General features: G+C 41.1%; 1 long non-coding RNA gene across 1 annotated transcript in view; it reads right to left on the bottom strand.

Annotated features, from left to right (window-relative positions):
• LOC125920310 (uncharacterized) overlaps positions 1–10,508 on the bottom strand; it is a 73,993-nt gene extending 63,485 nt beyond the window's left edge. Inside the window, exon 1 of the long non-coding RNA XR_007457014.1 lies at positions 10,410–10,508. This is a non-coding gene — a long non-coding RNA (uncharacterized LOC125920310). The remainder of the gene's footprint in view (positions 1–10,409) is intronic.
• Positions 10,509–17,936: the final 7,428 nt, after the last annotated feature.

Raw genomic sequence — 17,936 nt, forward strand, 5'->3', positions numbered from 1 at the left:
AATGCACAGCCCCTCTAATTTTCAACTGGAGGCAGAAAAGCTATTTAGAAACTTCACACACTGAAAACCAGTCTCCTTGAGTCTTTCTGGAAAAGGCTGATGAACACACGTGCTCAGCTGCATTAAGGTAGCCTTAATAAAGCCGTGGTCCCCAGCCTCAGCTACACATTCAAATTGCGTGGGGAGTGTTCAAAATCACTTACTAATCCCTTGATCCTATCCCAGAGTATCTAATACAATTGATCCAGAGGGTAGCCTGAAGCCTGGATCCTGGGAGTTTTAAAAGCTCTGCAGGAGAGCCTAAGAAACAGCTAAGGTTGAGAACTTCTATTTAGAGTTTCCCAAAAATGCAGAGTGGAAGTAAGCCCCTTTTGGTTTCCAGGAAGAAGCCACATTTCCAGGTTTTAAAAGCTCATCTCCAGATTAGAGTGAAGTAGATGAGTTTGAAGGGGGGTGGGAAAACCGCTCAGATTTTATCTAAAATCAATGTGTACTGTTTGAGGGGAAAAAAATTATCTAAGCTTTAATATAAACAAGGGAAGTTTCAGTTCAGCAACCCTGGGAAACTCCCCAATTTAACGTAGCCTTTCAACGACTCTCACGTGCCATAACTGTGGCAGCAGAAATAATAACTGACAATGTGCTCTTTATTCACACCAAACACGCCAGTGGACTTCAAAAGAAAATCAACATTTACAGTTTAATTACTGTTTATTCCCTATATTCAAATCAGCTTTCTTTGGCTGCCCCCTTCTAAATACTCAGAAGGGGATTTAATCATCTGATCTAATTCTTCCAAAGAATAGAAAGTTATCATTATGACAGCACAATGAAAAAAATCATTAAACAAATAAATGCAAAAGAAACTGGCTGAGGGATAACCACACTGGGTATTTTTTAAAGCCTCCGTAAGATAAAACAGTTCATGTTTTGAAAAACAATAATTTAGGGGTTAAAAAGCCCAATTCCTCTTTCTTAACTGAGTTTCAACTTATCATGTCTATGCTAACAGAATGAAATACATCAATGAAAAACATTAGCTCTTAAAGTCAATGCGGTACCATCTACACCTGTGTTATCCAATAGAAATAGAATGCAAGCCACTTAATGTAATTCAAGTTTCCTTGCAGGTGTATTAGAACTACACGGGAAGGGGGTGCCTGAGTGGCTCAGTCGGTTGAGCGTCCGACTTCGGCTCAGGTCATGACCTCACGGTTCGTGGGTTCAAGCCCTTTGTCAGGTTCTGTGCCGCCAGCGTGGAGCCTGGAGCCTGCTTCGGATTCTGTGTCTCCCTCTCTCACTGCCTCTCCCCCTCTTGCGCTCTGTCTCTCTCAAATATAAACATTAAAAATATATATAGAGAATCCCGTATGTATTTTATATTCATGGCATGTCTCAATGCAGACTAGCCACATCTCAAATGCTCAGTAGCCACATGTGAGTAGGTACTAGAGAGGGTAGGTCTCCATCAACACATAGCCTGAAAATTAGAGTGAGTATTTTCCCTTCCAGTCTTCCCTTTTTGGCAAAGCACCTTTAGCTGTGCTAAACAGAAAGCTGGGCTTCATGACAAATGACCCATGCTGAGCACTTTCTACCCTTTAAACTTTTTGTGTGGCTTTGCTGGAAATGGAAACTATAACTTGGTCCTTTTCTGCACTGTTATAGTTCCCGTTAGCTTTTCATTCACCAAAAAGAATGAATCTGACTAAGCCTGGTTCTCAGTTACCCCTGAAAATTAATAGCAATTCTCTCCAACATATGACCTATCCATGTAGACACAGTTGTTTTAACACCTTCTTTCCCTTTGTTAGTAATATTTGTTGATTAGGCTAGAATGACTCACTCTACCTTTATTAACTGCAGTATACCGGGATTTTGCAATTTTATTACAAGATCCTGACAATAGAGCCTCTTAAATAGTCCAAGGGACTATCATTGTAGACAATGTTTTTACAACTTAATGTTTTTACAATAAGTTAAGCTTATTCTTAACTTTCAATGACCTATCCAACTTGTTCAAATTTAACCGAAGTCAACTTCCCATAATATCTAGAAGAGATCCAGGCAATCTTTACCTAGGCCTCTCTCCACACACTCTTTGAAGTTACATTATTTCTTAATCACCCTTCAGCCATTGGTAAATACGCTGCCTTCTCCAAATCAAACAAAAGGTCTCCGTGTTCTCCAGCTAGTAGATGATGTCAGAAGAAAAAAGTGAAGGAAACATTTATATTTATGCCACGAGTCAATACATTGTGACCCTCGTCTCAGCCTTCAAGAAAAGCAAGTCAGATAACTAGCTACGGCACAGTTTGTCACAGGAGTGGATTTCAAGAATTGTTATCAGTTTTGTCATTTACTGAGATCACCGGAGTATAGTCATTGTGCACTGTGCAAATATAATTTGCCTTCTTTGCAATGGCTTCAATTTTGCATGCACAAAGCTTTGCATTTTAAAGAATCTTTGCACATAGCAGAGCCCTTTAAGAGGGATAAAGAATTCTGAAGCCTCAAGGACATATTTTTTTTTCTCATCTTTTCTCAAGAATACAATCTCAGCACTGGAAAGGATTTACATTTTGACATATGCAATGCACGTACAACCAGAACGAGAATCTGCCATGGATGCCTATTACTTATACACCCAACCTGAACTCCCTCCATAGCCTGACCTCACACAACCCGTCATTTGGTCACACAATTTGCTTTTATATAATCTTCCCTCTAATCAGGATGGTTTCTCTCCTACCCCTCACCCAATCCCTTTACTCCATTCAGCCCCACCACCACATACTTATTCCTGCCTGCATGCCATTACCCATTGTTTTCCATACACCTAGAATCCCCTCAATGCCCAGGTGAACTCATAAATACGTACCAGTGAAGGTACTAACTTTAGACCTTATCACTTCTAGACTTGGGCATTCGAGGCTAAAATTCACAAGACTCCTTAATCCCCTATTGTAGTAATCATTGCCTGGCTTGACAAATATAATCTAATTAGCTAGGATTCACACAGGAATGCTTCACTGAAATGAAAGAGACACATTTTATTCTCAACCACACTTTATAAGGAAAGGAGATACTTAATCAAGAAAAAACTGGTTGCATACACATGTAATTTTTTATGAAATGTCTGGAGTTTTTTAATTGCAATAAGGCACACCAGCATGAAATTTACTCTCTTAACTATTTCTAAGTGTTCAGTTCAGTGGCATAAGGTACAATCATATCGCAACCATTGCCACCATCCATCTCCAGAACTTTTTCTTCTTCTCAAACTGAAACTCTATACCCATTAAATAATAACTCCCCATTTCTCCCATTCTACTTTCTGTCTCTATGAATGTGACTACTCTGGGTACCTCATATAGGTAGACCATGCAATACTGTCCTTCCATGTCTGGCATTTTTCATTTGGCATAATGTCTTCAAGTTTTACCATGTTGTAGCATGTATCAGAATTTCCTTCCTTAAGGCTGAATAATATTCCATTGTCTGTATACACCACGTTTTCTTTATCTGTCGATGGACAAACTATCCATCGGATAAGTGGGTATGGTATTTAATCTAAACAGCCTCACTTGTAACATAAATATCATAATACCTGAGTCGCAAGGGGGTTATGAAAAAGTGACTTAGCACATTGCTTGGTGCGAGGCCAAAGGAAAAGGCTTATTTGCTCTTTGAAGCTTCCTCTTAACCTCTGCTTCCCATCTCATCTCATTTCATGGCAAAGTAGAAGTCCCCTAATTTATTCACACACACACACACACACACACGCACGCACGCACACACACACAGAAGTTTCTGTAGCAACTTGGTACTAAAAGTTCACAAAGGGGACCTGGGTGGCTCAGTTGGTTGAGCATCTGGCTTCAGCTCAGGTCATGATCTCGCGGTTCGTGAGTTTGAGACCCACATCGGGCTTGCTGCTGTCAGTACAGAGCCCACTTCGGATCCCCCCCTCCCCCTCCCCCAGGTGCTCGCTCTCTTTCTCTCAAAAATAAATAAAAACATTTTTTAAAAAGTTCACAAACAGGCCTTTTGAACATTTGGAGAATATTTCCTTTCCCAGCCCCAGCTATCTCCTACCCCGATCAATCTTGCATCTGCTAACAATGAACTGAGTTTTGTTTTCAATCTTAGCCACACTGACTGCTTCTCACTCAGTTCGGATATAGGACTAGGATTTTCTGAAATCCTTATTGGTGACAGAAATTAATTTAAGTCTCATGTAAAAAGTCACTAAAGTCCTATAAAGGGAGCTCTTAAATACCTGTCCTGACCACTTCTCATTTACAGTCATCTCTCCTTTAACTCACATCTTTGTAGTAGTATTATTATTAATAGCAATATTTTAGGGTTTTCCATGGCATGCGGTGCTTAATTCTATTCCATATTATCATCCTCTTGATTTGTGCCTTTTCATTTTGTCTTCCCGGCTATAGCATAAATGCCTTCAAAGCAGGTTCTGGATCTTCCATTTCTTTTTATTCCCTGTCTATGCCTTAACAGAGCACTCATTTGTTGGTCCAAAGAAAATATTGTGTGACCCTCTAATTGCCTGAGGTTCACGGTGGCTCACACTGTGGTTCTCAAGAACACATTGAGCAAGAATCTCTTTCTACATAGGTTCAAATGAATCACAGTTGAATTTCACACTTTCTTCAAATATTCTGACTCACTAACTCAGATATCTAACCATTGATCTGACCACACTCGGCGACAAAGCAAGGGCGCCAGTGAGGCGTGCTTCTTGCTGTCTTACACCTTGGGTGTGCTGCGTTCCTGAAATTACTTAAATACATTTCACCCTGTCTTGGAAACACCAGACAACAAGCAACCAGTAAGTGGGCAACCGTGGAGAGGGGAGGTACTTGAAGGCACTACAAGTAATTCTTCTGGGAGGGACCAAGTTTCAAGTGAGTAGCAAGTTTTCAATAAGTCCACTTCATGAGCAAGAAAAGAGGCCGCGGATGCCAAAACACATAATGGCTTAAGTGTACACCTTCCTTGGCATAATCTACTTGCCCTCCGTGTGGTGAGGCAGCCCATCATAAATGGAAACAGAGGAGGAGGAGGACGACAATGAAAACAGGTGACAACAGTGATTATAGCAACTACTGACCTCGCACCAAGCAATGTGCTAAGTCACTTTTTCATAACCCCCCTGTGACTCAGGTATTATGATATTTATGTTACAAGTGAGGCTGTTTAGATTAAATACCATACCCACTTACCTAGCTGCTGTCCTAGTATTTAATTCTGAATCTACTGGACTTCAAACTCCGTGTCACATATTTTATCAGTCAGACTAGGCCAGAGGGGGCGGCAGGAATGTGCTCTAACTTATACTTTTCCTTGGAAGAAAAGTTAGTGCTGATCTAATATCCTTGACCACTCCATCTAATGGCCTGGTATCTCAAAAGTTTGCCTGGGTGCCTGGGTGGCTCAGTCGGTTAGGCGTCCGACTTCAGCTCAGGTCACGATCTCACGGTCCGTGAGTGCGAGCCCCGCGTCAGGCTCTGGGCTGATGGCTCGGAGCCTGGAGCCTGCTTCCGATTCTGTGTCTCCCTCTCTCTCTGCCCCTCCCCAGTTCGTGCTCTGTCTCTCTCTGTCCCAAAAATAAATAAAACGTTAAAAAAAAAAATTAAAAAAAAAAAAGTTTGCCTGAAGTACAGTGAGAATATCGCCTCACCCTACCATTACTACATGTCATCCAAACCAGGTTTCTATTATCCACGACAAATGTTAAACCGATTGGGTCACCAAGTAAATGAGCACTAACTGGGACTATCCAGGGAAAACTAAGATCTATCTACGTATTACGTGCTGATAACAGTATGGTATATTAAGTGCTAACTACTGGAAGTATCAGATATCTGAAGTATTTTTACAGCCAGGTCAACTGAACTATCATTTACATCAGAGTAAAAATTGACTTTATGTAGGCATACAGTTCTATATACTTGGGCAGTCACGTTGTTTTAACTGCCATCACAGTCAAGATTTAGAACAGTTTGGGGTGACTGGGTGGCTCAGTCGGTTAAGCATCAGACTCCTGATTTCAGCTCAGGTCATGATCTCATGGTTTGTGGGTTCAAGCCTCATCTCAGGCTCCGTACTGCCAGCGCGGAGCCTGCTTGGGATTCTCTCTCTCTCACTCTCTCTGCCCCTCCCCTGCTCTTTGTATCTCTCAAAATAAATAAGTAAACTTAAAAAAAAAAAAATAGAATACTTGACACAAAATGTATATAGTTAATCCTATCCTTGACCCTAGTCTGGCCCTACAGTTTTGCTTTCCCCAAGTGTTATGTTGAAGGAATTATATACTGTTGTTTTTGAATTTGGCTTCTGTCACATAATACATTCAAGATTCATCCATGTTGTTGTGTGGACCAGTAGTCGATCCTCTTTACTTGAGTGGGCTGCATAGAACAGGGGTACTCGGATTTGTTCACTAACCATCAATGGACAGACATTTGGTTGTCTCCAGTTTGGGGCAATTATGAGTAAAGCTGCCTGGTAAACATTCACGTACAGGTCTTTGTGTGCATGTATGCCATCACTTCTCTTGTGTAAATACCTAGGAGCAGGAATGCTGGATCATATGGTAAATGTAAGGTTAACTTATAAGAAACTGCCAACCCGTGTTTCAAAATACAAAATGCTTTTTGTATTCCCACCAGCAATGGATGATGTTCCATGAACTCCACGTTCTTGACAGCCCCTGGAATCTTCAGCATTTTTGAAGCCATTCAGAAAGTATCTCAGTGATGTTTTAATTTTCATTTCCCTGATTACTAATGATGTTGAATATCTTTTCACGTGCTTACCTGTCATTGGTGAAATGTCAGTTTAAATCTTTAGCCCATTTTTTCTTGAAAGACTTTATTGTTTGTTCTTATTGTTAAGTAGCGAGTGTCTGTCATATATTCTAGACAACTGAAGTATTTTTAGGGGTTAAAAACTGTATAAGTGTGATCTTCTTCACAACAGTGTGAATATGCTTAACACCCCGGAATTGTACGCTTATAAAAATGGTTACCTACCATAGAGGGTTCTTAGAAAGGCTTAAGGGCATGCAAAGTTCTCTACGGCTGGCACCTAATAAATGCCCTCAGAAGTGACCTGTTATTTTATCGCTTCTTACAACCTTGTAATATATATCTTACTATTTCAACTTCTTTAACTTGTTATTTTAAACAAATTTTAGACTTATAAAAGTCACTAAAATAGTATAGAGAATCTTCTTATATCCCTCACCCTGCTTCCCCTAATGTTAATACCTTATATAACTATGGTAAAGTTATCAAAAATGGGAAATTATCATTGGCACAATGCTATTCACTGAAAAATAAGCCTTATTTAAATGTCACCAATTTCCCTACTAATGTCCTTTTTCTGGGCCAGCATCAATCCGGAATCCCACATCGCATTTCATCATCATGTCTCCTTGGTCTCCTGTGACTGTTCCTCAGTCTTCCCTATCTTTCATGACCTTGACACTTTCGAAGGGTACTTGTCAATCATTTTGTAGAAGGTCCCTCATGTCTCCAGCACACAGGAGACATGGTGCTGTGTCCCTTCTCAGTGCAGCCTATTAATTATGGTCTCAGTTTTCAGGGTGAAGATTCTAAGGCTCATAGGAGGGTACACAGATGATGAGTGGTAAAACTCAGATGTAAAAACAGGAATTTGTTTTTGACTCTTTCTGCGTCTGTACAGGGCGGGGGCAGGAGACATTTGGAAGTGGATTTTGTGGAAGCCAGTGAGGAAGGCCAGTGCTAAACCCATGAATTAGGGCTCTGTTTTGCAGAGATTGGGTCACTATGAAAAGATCTCTAGCAAGGCAGGAAGATTGTTTTGGGGGGAGATTAACCTGACCACAGTATAAAATATGGATTGGAAAAGTACGGGGCTAGTGGCAGGTGAATCAGTAAGCCTTTATCCAATGAGATAGCCAAAATACGGGTGAGAAAGGGCGAGAGGCCCATGGGATTTCTCCAGGTATGGTCCAAGAAGCAGTGACAGCAGAACCATCACTGGGCTTTTTTTTTTTTTTTCCTGAGAGAGAAAGAGTGTGGGAGTGGGGGAGAGGGGCAGAGGGAGAGAGAGACAGAGACAGAGAAAATCTCAAGCAAGCCCTATGCTCAGTGTGGAGCCCAACATGGAGCTCAATCCCACAACCCTGGGGTCATTACCTAAGCTGAAATCAAGAGTCAGACGCTCAACTGATTGAGCCACCCAGGCATCCCCATCACTGGGCTTCTTAATTTTATTTGATCATTTAAAAAAAAAAAAAACTTGGGGCTCCTGGGTGGCTCAGTCGGTTAAGCGTCCGACTTCAGCTCAGGTCATGATCTCACAGTTTCTGAGATGGAGCCCCGCATCGAGCTCTGCACTGACAGCACAGGGCCCGCTTGAGATTCTCTCTCTCTCCCTCTCTAAGCCCCTCCCCTACTCTCTCTCAGAATAAATAAACTTAAAAATAATTAATTAATTAATTAAAAAACAAAACTCAGTTATTAGCTCACAGTTCTGGATGTCCTAAGTCTGGTTTAGCTGGGTTCATTGCTTAGGGTCCCAGAAGGCTAACACCAAGAGGTTAGCCAGGCTGAGTTCTAACCTGGAGGTTCTGAAGAAGAATCCACTCCCAAACCTCACTCAGATTGTTGGAAGAATTCAATTCCTTATGGTACTAGGGCTGAGTCCCCGTTTCATTGCTGGCTGTTGGTTAAGGAATACGGGGCTTTTTAAAAATGTAGATACTGGGGCCACACAAGAGACCTCTGTTGAACCAGAATCTCTGAGCATGGGGCCCTAGTAATTACCTTTTAAACATGTTCTCCAGGTAATTCTTATGCACATTAAATGATTTAAATTACGAATATAAGAAAACAGAAGATTAGCTAAATCAAGAAGCAGTAAAGTTTTCTGTAGAAGGCCAGACAATGATTATTTTAAGCTTTTCGGGCCATACGGTCCCTGTCACCTAAACCAGACACATAATTTGGGGGGCCCAGCGAAAACGGGAAATGCAGAGGCCCTCATTCAAAAATTCTTAATGACTTCAAGATGGCCACCACAGAGCATTAAACCAAGCACCGGACGCTGGGAAGCCCAGGGCCCGGTGTGACTGCGCACCCCGCACGCCCACGAAGCTAGCCCTCTCTGTAGCAGCTCCTACTCCCCAGCTCTTCGTCGCTGCCCTTGGAATGCAGACGCAGCTGTAGACAAGAAGATGAAAGGGCAGGTGGCGGCAGGGTTGACTCAAGGGCTGTACCTGAGCAAGTCTGCCCGCCACGGAGCTAGATTGTTAGTACGACCGAGGTGAAATGTTCAGAACGCTAGTGTTCAGAACGCTAGTGAAAAGCTGATAAAGAGAATACAGAATAAAATAAAATTGCATATGTGCTGAATAAGTACAATTTCACACAGGGGTTAGTTTAGCTAGGTCACTCTTGAAGTGAATTTTATTTATATTGATAGCCTTACTTAATGCAAGAGAAGGAACAGGTTGCACTGAATGGGGAAAGAAACAGGGGAGCTTAGACACCAAATAGAAAACACCCTGTAGTTCTGGATTTTTCTGACGCAAGCCTTGTTCCTGGCTGATCTATCAGCTGCACACCATAATGCAGTTAAAATCTATTTCAAAGGAATCCGTGATCTGTTAAATTCTACACGAGTATCCAAAAAAGTGAGGACACTGTGTGTTTGAGTCAGAAATCAGATTACAGCAATAACCTAAAGACGATTTAGAATTCCATTGAAATTGGAAAAAGAAATGGCAACTTCCACCTGGAAATACCTAATCAGCTTTTTTCCTGATGTAACAGCCCGACTACAGTGTTATGGGTGTTGTACTGTGTCTCGCTTCTTATGTCTCCTACCATGTAGCCCCTCAGGCCTTAGCCTCTCTCTCCACTAATAAAATATGAACCATGCTTAAAAATCAAGATAGTACATCTAAAAGTGATAACATTTACAAAAAGCCTATAGCTCAGATACATGGTAGGTGCTCAAAAAAATGTTTGCTATACTCGATTGATAAAATTATACAAAACCAAGAATTAAAAGAAAAACCCTATTAGTTCATCAGAGGAGGGGAAACAAATGCTGGCATGTTTTCCAGTCTTAATTGTTCTGGTGCCCATGGCCATGACTGTTGGAGGAAAACATATGCAGCACAGCTGCAAATGCAAACCTGATTACCTCTAAATTAATAACATGTAACAGGCAACACTTGCAGCTGTGAGAGAGAGGAAGCCAAAGAGAACCCCAGTGCAATACAATCTTCCTAACATTTGTAACTGTTTGTTTTATTATAAATATCTTTAAATAACTATAATAAAAATCTCTGAAGAGGGGGGAAGCACAACAAAAGCAGTAAAACTCACCGCTGCCATTTCCTTGCTCTTGACCAGCCACTTGGGATAATCATCATCTGAGGCCTGGCTGGTTTTCTTTCTTGAGCTGCTGGCTCTGAGGACCTTCCATTACCTAAAGGGATCACAAAAGGAAAGACTGCAAGGACCTGTTGGTGGTCAAGGAGCTAGCATTTCCAGTCTTTACACATCAAACACAGGAAGTTGGACAAGAAAAATCACAGCTGTGAGTTTCTGCTTAAAGTTTATTTTTCAAGAGCAAAACTAATGTACCATGTAATGGGGAGACTCAGGGAGCGGGGATGGGAAAACTTTGGGCAAAGCACACGTATACTTCAGCAAGAGACAGCAGTTTTTTCAACGTGCACTAAGAGGAAGAAAAAGAAAGAAGTTTGTAGGTAACTTAGAGTCTGAACCATCTTGGGTTTGGCCTGAATGAAGGCTAACACCTAAGTTATGAAGATCCATTAGTACATTCATCAATAAGACTTTTGTTACATTCAGGTTCAAGTAATCCTGATGTTCACCACTCTGTGTAAGAACCTTTTAGGGATCTGAAAAACATCTAGAGTCCCCATGCTTGACCTAGAAGCTTTAACTCCATTTTTGTTGGGGAAGCAAGACCTGTTCTTATAAAATCAGGGAGGATTGAATACTAACTGATTTGGTAGAGACTCTAAATGCTATGGGATTGAGAAAGAGAAGAGGAGTGGGCAAAATATGACTGTAAGTAAATTATTTCACCTCTCTGGGTTCAGATCGCTCATCCAGAAAATGGATATAATAATGCTTACCTCATTGGGTTGTTGTACATGTACGTGAATGAAAAAGTGTCTGGCATCTAATAGGCCTATAAGTGTTAGTTGAATCTGAATCTGCAGCAAATGTAGGGAGAGTCTGGTAGGGAGGATCATGGGTCTGTGAACATGGCAGCGAGTACCCCGGGCCAACATGAGCAGAGAATTTGTATTGGGTTATACCACAAAATTCAAGGGCAGTGGCAATTGTACAGCCGGCAAGAGTGGTCTTTAGTTGATCATGAAGTCAGGAGAACTCACAGAGGCTGCTGGGTCTTCTTCTAACTCCTCATCTCCCTGGGGGCAGGTAAACCACATTCCCAGACTCCCTTGTAGCTAGGTGTGGCCACGTGACTGAGAACCAGCCAACAAAAACTGGGTAGAAATAATGTGTTCCACTTCAAGACCCAGACCATAAAAACCTGTTACACATCTCCTTCCTTACCCTTTGCCTCTTCCCGCTGACTTGAATGGCACCCCCAGAGTAACTTGAAATGGATGTGTTCGAGACGCCAGAACCCCTGTCTACCTAAGTCCCTCCGCCCTCATTGCATCCAAGACCATTACAGGAAAAAAAAAAAAAAAAAGTCATTATGCTGACACTTTTAGGTCTTTTTGTTACCACGGTTAGAATAATAATCCTAATTAATCTAGTTAGCTGTATGATAAAAGCAGTGCTTTAACAAAATGGCATGCCTGGGACTAAAGAAGAAACAATAAAATAAGAACTATCACTTACTGATACCAGCAAATGCTTTACACGATCATCATCATCATCACTTACATAGTGCTTATTGTGTGTATCTCAGCACTTGATGTATATTGTGTATATTAACTAACTTTAACTCTCTGAACTCTGTTAGGTGGATACTATTATTATCCACATTATCCACACTTCACAGATGGATAAAACTGAGGCATACAGTATTTACATAATTTGCCCAAGATCCCGTAACTGTAGATAAGATCTCATTTGGCCCTTCCAACAGCTAACTCTATGAGATAGGTATTATCACCCTCGTTTTGCAGATGAGAAACCGACACTGGAAAGGCCAGAGTATGTCTGAGGACACCGTCAGGAAGGTGGAGATGCTGTGCTCAGCACCCAAGAACTTTCGGAGCCTGTCCATTCACCCTCTCCCCCCAGAGAGTCAGGGAATCAGCTCGGAGTCTTCTTGAGAACTGAAGAGGCTAGAGGGAAGACTTTATTTACACCTTCCTGCCAGAGCTAATTATTCAGTGGATTAATCTACCTCTCCTCTATCTTTCATTAGAGTTAGTCGTTACTGCTTTTCAGTTAAATAAATAACAAGCTTGAATTGCTGGGCAAATCCCATACATGTTACACTGTCTGCGGGGTCCTAAAACTTCTTTTTAGCTTTCTCCTAGGAAAAGGGCTATAACTGAGACCACAGGCAACAGATTAATAGAGTGATGGTTTGATTAACAAATCCTTAAAAGCTACTTTATAGTAAATTGCAAGTTTTTTTTTTTTTATTTGCCAGAAGATTGGTGCCAACACCACAAAAGGATGTTGCAGCCAGGCAGGATGAAAATGCCCCCCACCCCCAGCTGCCCTTCCAGGGGTGAACTGAGACCGTACGAGGCCAAGTGGGAAGTTTGTCTACCACTCCTGTCTTTTTCTATACCTGCCCCTCCTCCTCAGCTGTCACTCTCTACCCCTATCCATGCCCCTTGTTCTGCATTGAAATCAGATGGACTCAGTCAGTCATTTTCAGTCACCCTGATTACACATGCAGTAACCTGTTACACAGAGTAACTGAATGCATTTCAACCCATTATTTCAATGGCATTTGTATTTTATAAGGCATTTATCTATGTCTAATTTAAGGGCAAAATCCATGGTTTGCTATGAACTGAATGTCATGTTTTCTCCTGATGGGTGAAGAAATAATTACCTGAAAAGCCTTTGCCAGACTCTCCTAGTGACATTCATTCACTCATTCATTCATTCATTCATTTATCTATCAGTGAGTTCACTTGGGGCAGAGACTTGTGTCTTACTCAAGTTTTTAACACAGACCTTATCAAAGTTCCTTGCAAGTAGGAAATATTCAATTAATGTTTATTGAATAAATGAAATCATGAAATGTTGATTCATTCAAGGATTATTCAATATTTATTTCATATGCATTGAATGAATAAATTAAAGGACAGATGACACAGTGGAATCCCACAATAGTGGTTTCTTGTTTCCCAAGTATTCTCAAACACACACATGCACACACACATGTTCAAATATACACAAATACCACAAGCAGATACACACAGCATCACCACCATCATCTGCACCCAGTTTCCCAACGATTGGCTCAGAAATAGCTACCAGGGACCACTGTTTGGGGCAAATGGTGACAAAAGCCACTAGTCCTTGTCACTAAATCCTTCAGAGGCAACCAAAATAGGACCCTCCCCCCCCCCACCATTGCCCCCTTTACTGGTAGCAGAGAGGAGCTCATTCCTGTATCCCGCCAGGACTCACGTCAGGCCAACCCAACTGCTGCTCAAGATTCTCAGGCGCAGATTCTGTGTTTTCACTGCTCTAGTTAGTATAGAAAGTCTTGCTAACCCTTACTTCTGTCATCCTAAATTACATACTATTTATTACCGTCTCTTTTACCCTACCTCTGGTAATGGAGTCTCTAAAAAGATGCTGTGAAACCCCACTGCTGTAGTATCCTTCACAGGAAAACTAATGATATCCTTCATCAATAAAAATAACGTGAGTAACAGATGGTACTTGTTGGCTTTACTAGGTGGTAAGTCTTCATGTGCACCTCCTCGTTTAATCCTTCAGATCGTTCTTTGAGGTAGGCATTACTACTACACACCTGTTACTATTATTTTCCCTTTTGCATACATGAGAAACTGAGTCATAGATGCATGAAATTGCCCGGGATCACACAATGGAGGAGTTGGGACTGAAACCCGTGAACTCTAACGACAAAGTAAATGTTCTTACCAATATGGCAGTTATTCTAAACGTGCCAATCATCTGGATACCCGTGTGAATATTGGAAAGACCCTAGTTTGAATCCTGATGGTGCTACTATGTGTTTTGGGTAAATTCCTTGACCCCTCTGTTTCCTCATCTATAAAGTTCAGATAACAATAACTAATTTACAGTTTACTGGCACACTCAGAAGAGATATGGGACATGAGGCATCTTACCATGGAGTCTGGCACTAGGAATGGATCAATAACTGTTTCTTTTGTTTTTCACATCCCACAGTTTGTAGCCTTCATCCAATGACTATATGTCAGAGAAAAATATGTTCAATCCTCCATGTGTGTCCCAAAAGTAGGAAAGTAGATCACCTCGACCTGCTGGACACATCGGTTGACTTAAAAAATAAAAACAGGGCACCTAGGTGGCTCAATTAGTTGAGTGTCTGACTTTGGCTCAGGTCATGATCTCACAGTTCGGCTCATGAGTTCAAGCCCCACATCAGGCTCACTGCTCTCAGCACAGAGCGTGCTTGGGATCCTCTGTCCCCCTCTCTCTGCCGCTCCCCCACTCATACTCTCTCAAAAATAATTAAAACATTAAAAAAATAAACAGAGCTAGAACAAATAATCCTAAAATTTGTATGGAACCAGAAAAGACCCCAAATAGCCAAAGCAATCTTGAAAAAGAAAACCAAAGCAGGAGGCATCACAATCCCGGACTTCAAGCTATACTACAAAGCTGTAATCATCAAGACAGTATGGTACTGGCACAAAAACAGACACTCAGATCAATGGAACAGAATAGAGAACCCAGAAATGGACCCAAAAATGTATGAACAACTAATCTTTGACAAAGCAGGAAAGAATATCCAGTGGAATAAAGACAGTCTCTTCAGCAAGCGGTGCTGGGAAAACTGGACAGTGACATGCAGAAGAATGAACTTGGACCACTTTCTTACACCATACACAAAAATAAATTCAAAATGGATGAAAGACCTCAATGTAAGACAGGAAGCCATCAAAATCCTAGAGGAGAAAGCAGGCAAAACCTCTTTGATCTTGGCTGCAGCAACGTCTTACTCAACACGTCTCCGGAGGCAAGGGAAACAAAAGCGAAAATGAACTACTGGGACTTCATCAAAATAAAAAGCTTCTGCACAGTGAAGGAAACAATCAGCAAAACTAAAAGGCAACCGACAGGATGGGAGAAGATATTTGCAAATGACATATCAGATAAAGGATTAGTATCCAAAATCTATAAAGAATTTATCAAACCCAACACCCAAAAAACAATCCAGTGAAGAAATGGGCAAAAGACATGAATAGACACATCTCCAAAGAAGACATCCAGATGGCCAACCAACACATAAAAAAATGCTCAACATCACTCATCATCAGGAAAATACAAATCAAAACCACAATGAGATACCACCTTACACCTGTCAGAATGGCTAACATTAACAACTTGGGCAACAACAGATGTTGGCGAGGATGCAGAGAAAGAGGATCTCTTTTGCATTGCTGGTGGGAATGCAAACTGGTGCAGCCACTCTGGAAAACAGTATGGAGGTTCCTCAGAAAACTAAAAATAGAACTACCCTACGATCCAGCAATTACACTACTAGGCATTTATCCACAGGATACAGGTGTGCTGTTTCGAAGGGACACATGCACCCCCATGTTTATAGCAGCACTATCAACAATAGCCAAAGTATGGAAAGAGCCCAAATGTCCAGTGATGGATGAATGGATAAAGAAGATGTGGTATATATATACACTGGAGTATTACTTGGCAATCAAAAAGTATGAAATCTTGCCATTTGCAACTACGTGGATGGAACTGGAGGGTATTATGCTAAGCGAAATTAGTCAGTCAGGAAAAGACAAATATCATATGACTCCACTTATATGAGGACTTTAAGAGACAAAACAGATGAACATAAGGGAAGGGAAACAAAAATAATGTAAAAACAGGGAGGGGCACAAAACATAAGAGACTCTTAAATATGGAGAACAAACAGAGGGTGGCTGGAGGGGTTGTGGGAGGGGGAATGGTCTAAATGGGTAAGGAGCGTTAAGGAATCTACTCCTGAAATCATTATTGCACTATATGCTAATTTGGATGTAAATTTAAAAAAAAATAAAATTAAAAAAAAACACTAAAAAATAAAATAAATAAAAACAAAAACAAATTTTTCTATCACGTTGGAAGCACAGGGCAAATAGTCGTTACCAGACACCTGCAGAAAAGCAGGGATGGAGCTGTGTGTTTGCCCTTCACAGAGAGCCCACCATGCTGGTTAACCACACCCCACTTGGAGGTTTTTATTCAACTGGGCACTCTTGTGCTTCTCAGCTAGAGTGAAGCACTCAGTGTGAGAATCATCAAAGCTATGGACTCCCCCAACAAGATGTATTGGCACATTATGTATCACAAGCTAATGATTTCAGACTCTTCACACACATGGTCTAGAACAGTAAATGTTTCCTGTCCACTTATTAAAGAGCCCAGAAAGTTTGGATAAGTGTGAAGTAACATAAAAGAGTTGTATCTATATAGAAGCAGAGTCGAGAAAGATTATATTAGATAGTAAAATAATTAAAACAGTTGATACTTCATTCTTAGCTTTCATTAATTGTTTACCTACAAGTAGGGGTTTTGTGTGTGTGTTGGGGGGGGGGGGATTGTTTTGCTTACCCTGTTACCTCTAGGTTTTTAATCTAGCCTACACAGCCAACGGACCCAATTCTCAACATCATGTAGAAGTTTAGAAACAGTCAGGACTAACACTTGCTGAAATACAATATAGTTTCTTGGCTGAAATACAGATCACTTGTGAAACAGGAGTGAATTTCAAGTAAACAAATGCAAACAAAAATATCAGTCTATTCAAACCTCCCTTCCCTGACTGAGATTCTCATTTCACTAAATTGATATATAGCAGCACTCAACTGCATTAAGAACCATGGTTTGAAAAAAAAAATTCTATGATAGAAGGGTGATCACAAAATGTGTGTATTCACAATGTTTAATCCAATACTCAGCATATGGTAAGCACTCACTGACCAGTCACTACTTTATAATACTTGTGAAAGTAGTAGAAAGGTAATATTAATAATAATAGCAGGATTTATTCCTGTCTGCCAAGCACTAAAATACATTCATTTATATATATTTATAATTTCAAAATGAGCCCTATCTATGGATCAGGAATGATTTATCCCATTGTACAGATGAGAAAATAGGTCCAGTAAGCTCTCAAGGCTGCTGAATGATAGAGCAGAGTTTTGGCTCAAGGCTTATCTAATCCCAAAGCTCCTGTATGCCTTGCTTTGTGAGGCCAGGTGGTGCTGAGCAGGATTAACTGAGAGATCAGCAAGGTCAGGTGTGTCAAGACCATGACCACCAGAAACTCACCCTGTGTGGACATCGAATGAGATCCAGTAACCATCTTGGCCTCCTTGTCCTCTTTTCTCATGCCTCCGCCATCACTCTTCTTTCTAGCTCCAGAAAAATCTGGCTGAAAGATGGAATACACTGGGTGGTGTGTTTGGGGGGCTGGAGGCAGGGCTTAAACGTGGCCACGGGTAATAGACATGTATATTTGCTTGGTTAAAGTCAGAATGTCCTGGCAGAAGGGGTGTATGAGTTGGCAAAACCAGGAGGGCATTTCTCTGTCTGCTGAGTAGCATATGTTCACTTATACAAATTGCTATTCTTTGAAGTTCTTCTGCTGTGTTTACAGTTATGCCCCAGTCATTAGCCAACAGG

Source organism: Panthera uncia, chromosome B4 (assembly GCF_023721935.1).
Source record: "Panthera uncia isolate 11264 chromosome B4, Puncia_PCG_1.0, whole genome shotgun sequence".
NCBI classification, from domain to species: domain Eukaryota; kingdom Metazoa; phylum Chordata; class Mammalia; order Carnivora; family Felidae; genus Panthera; species Panthera uncia.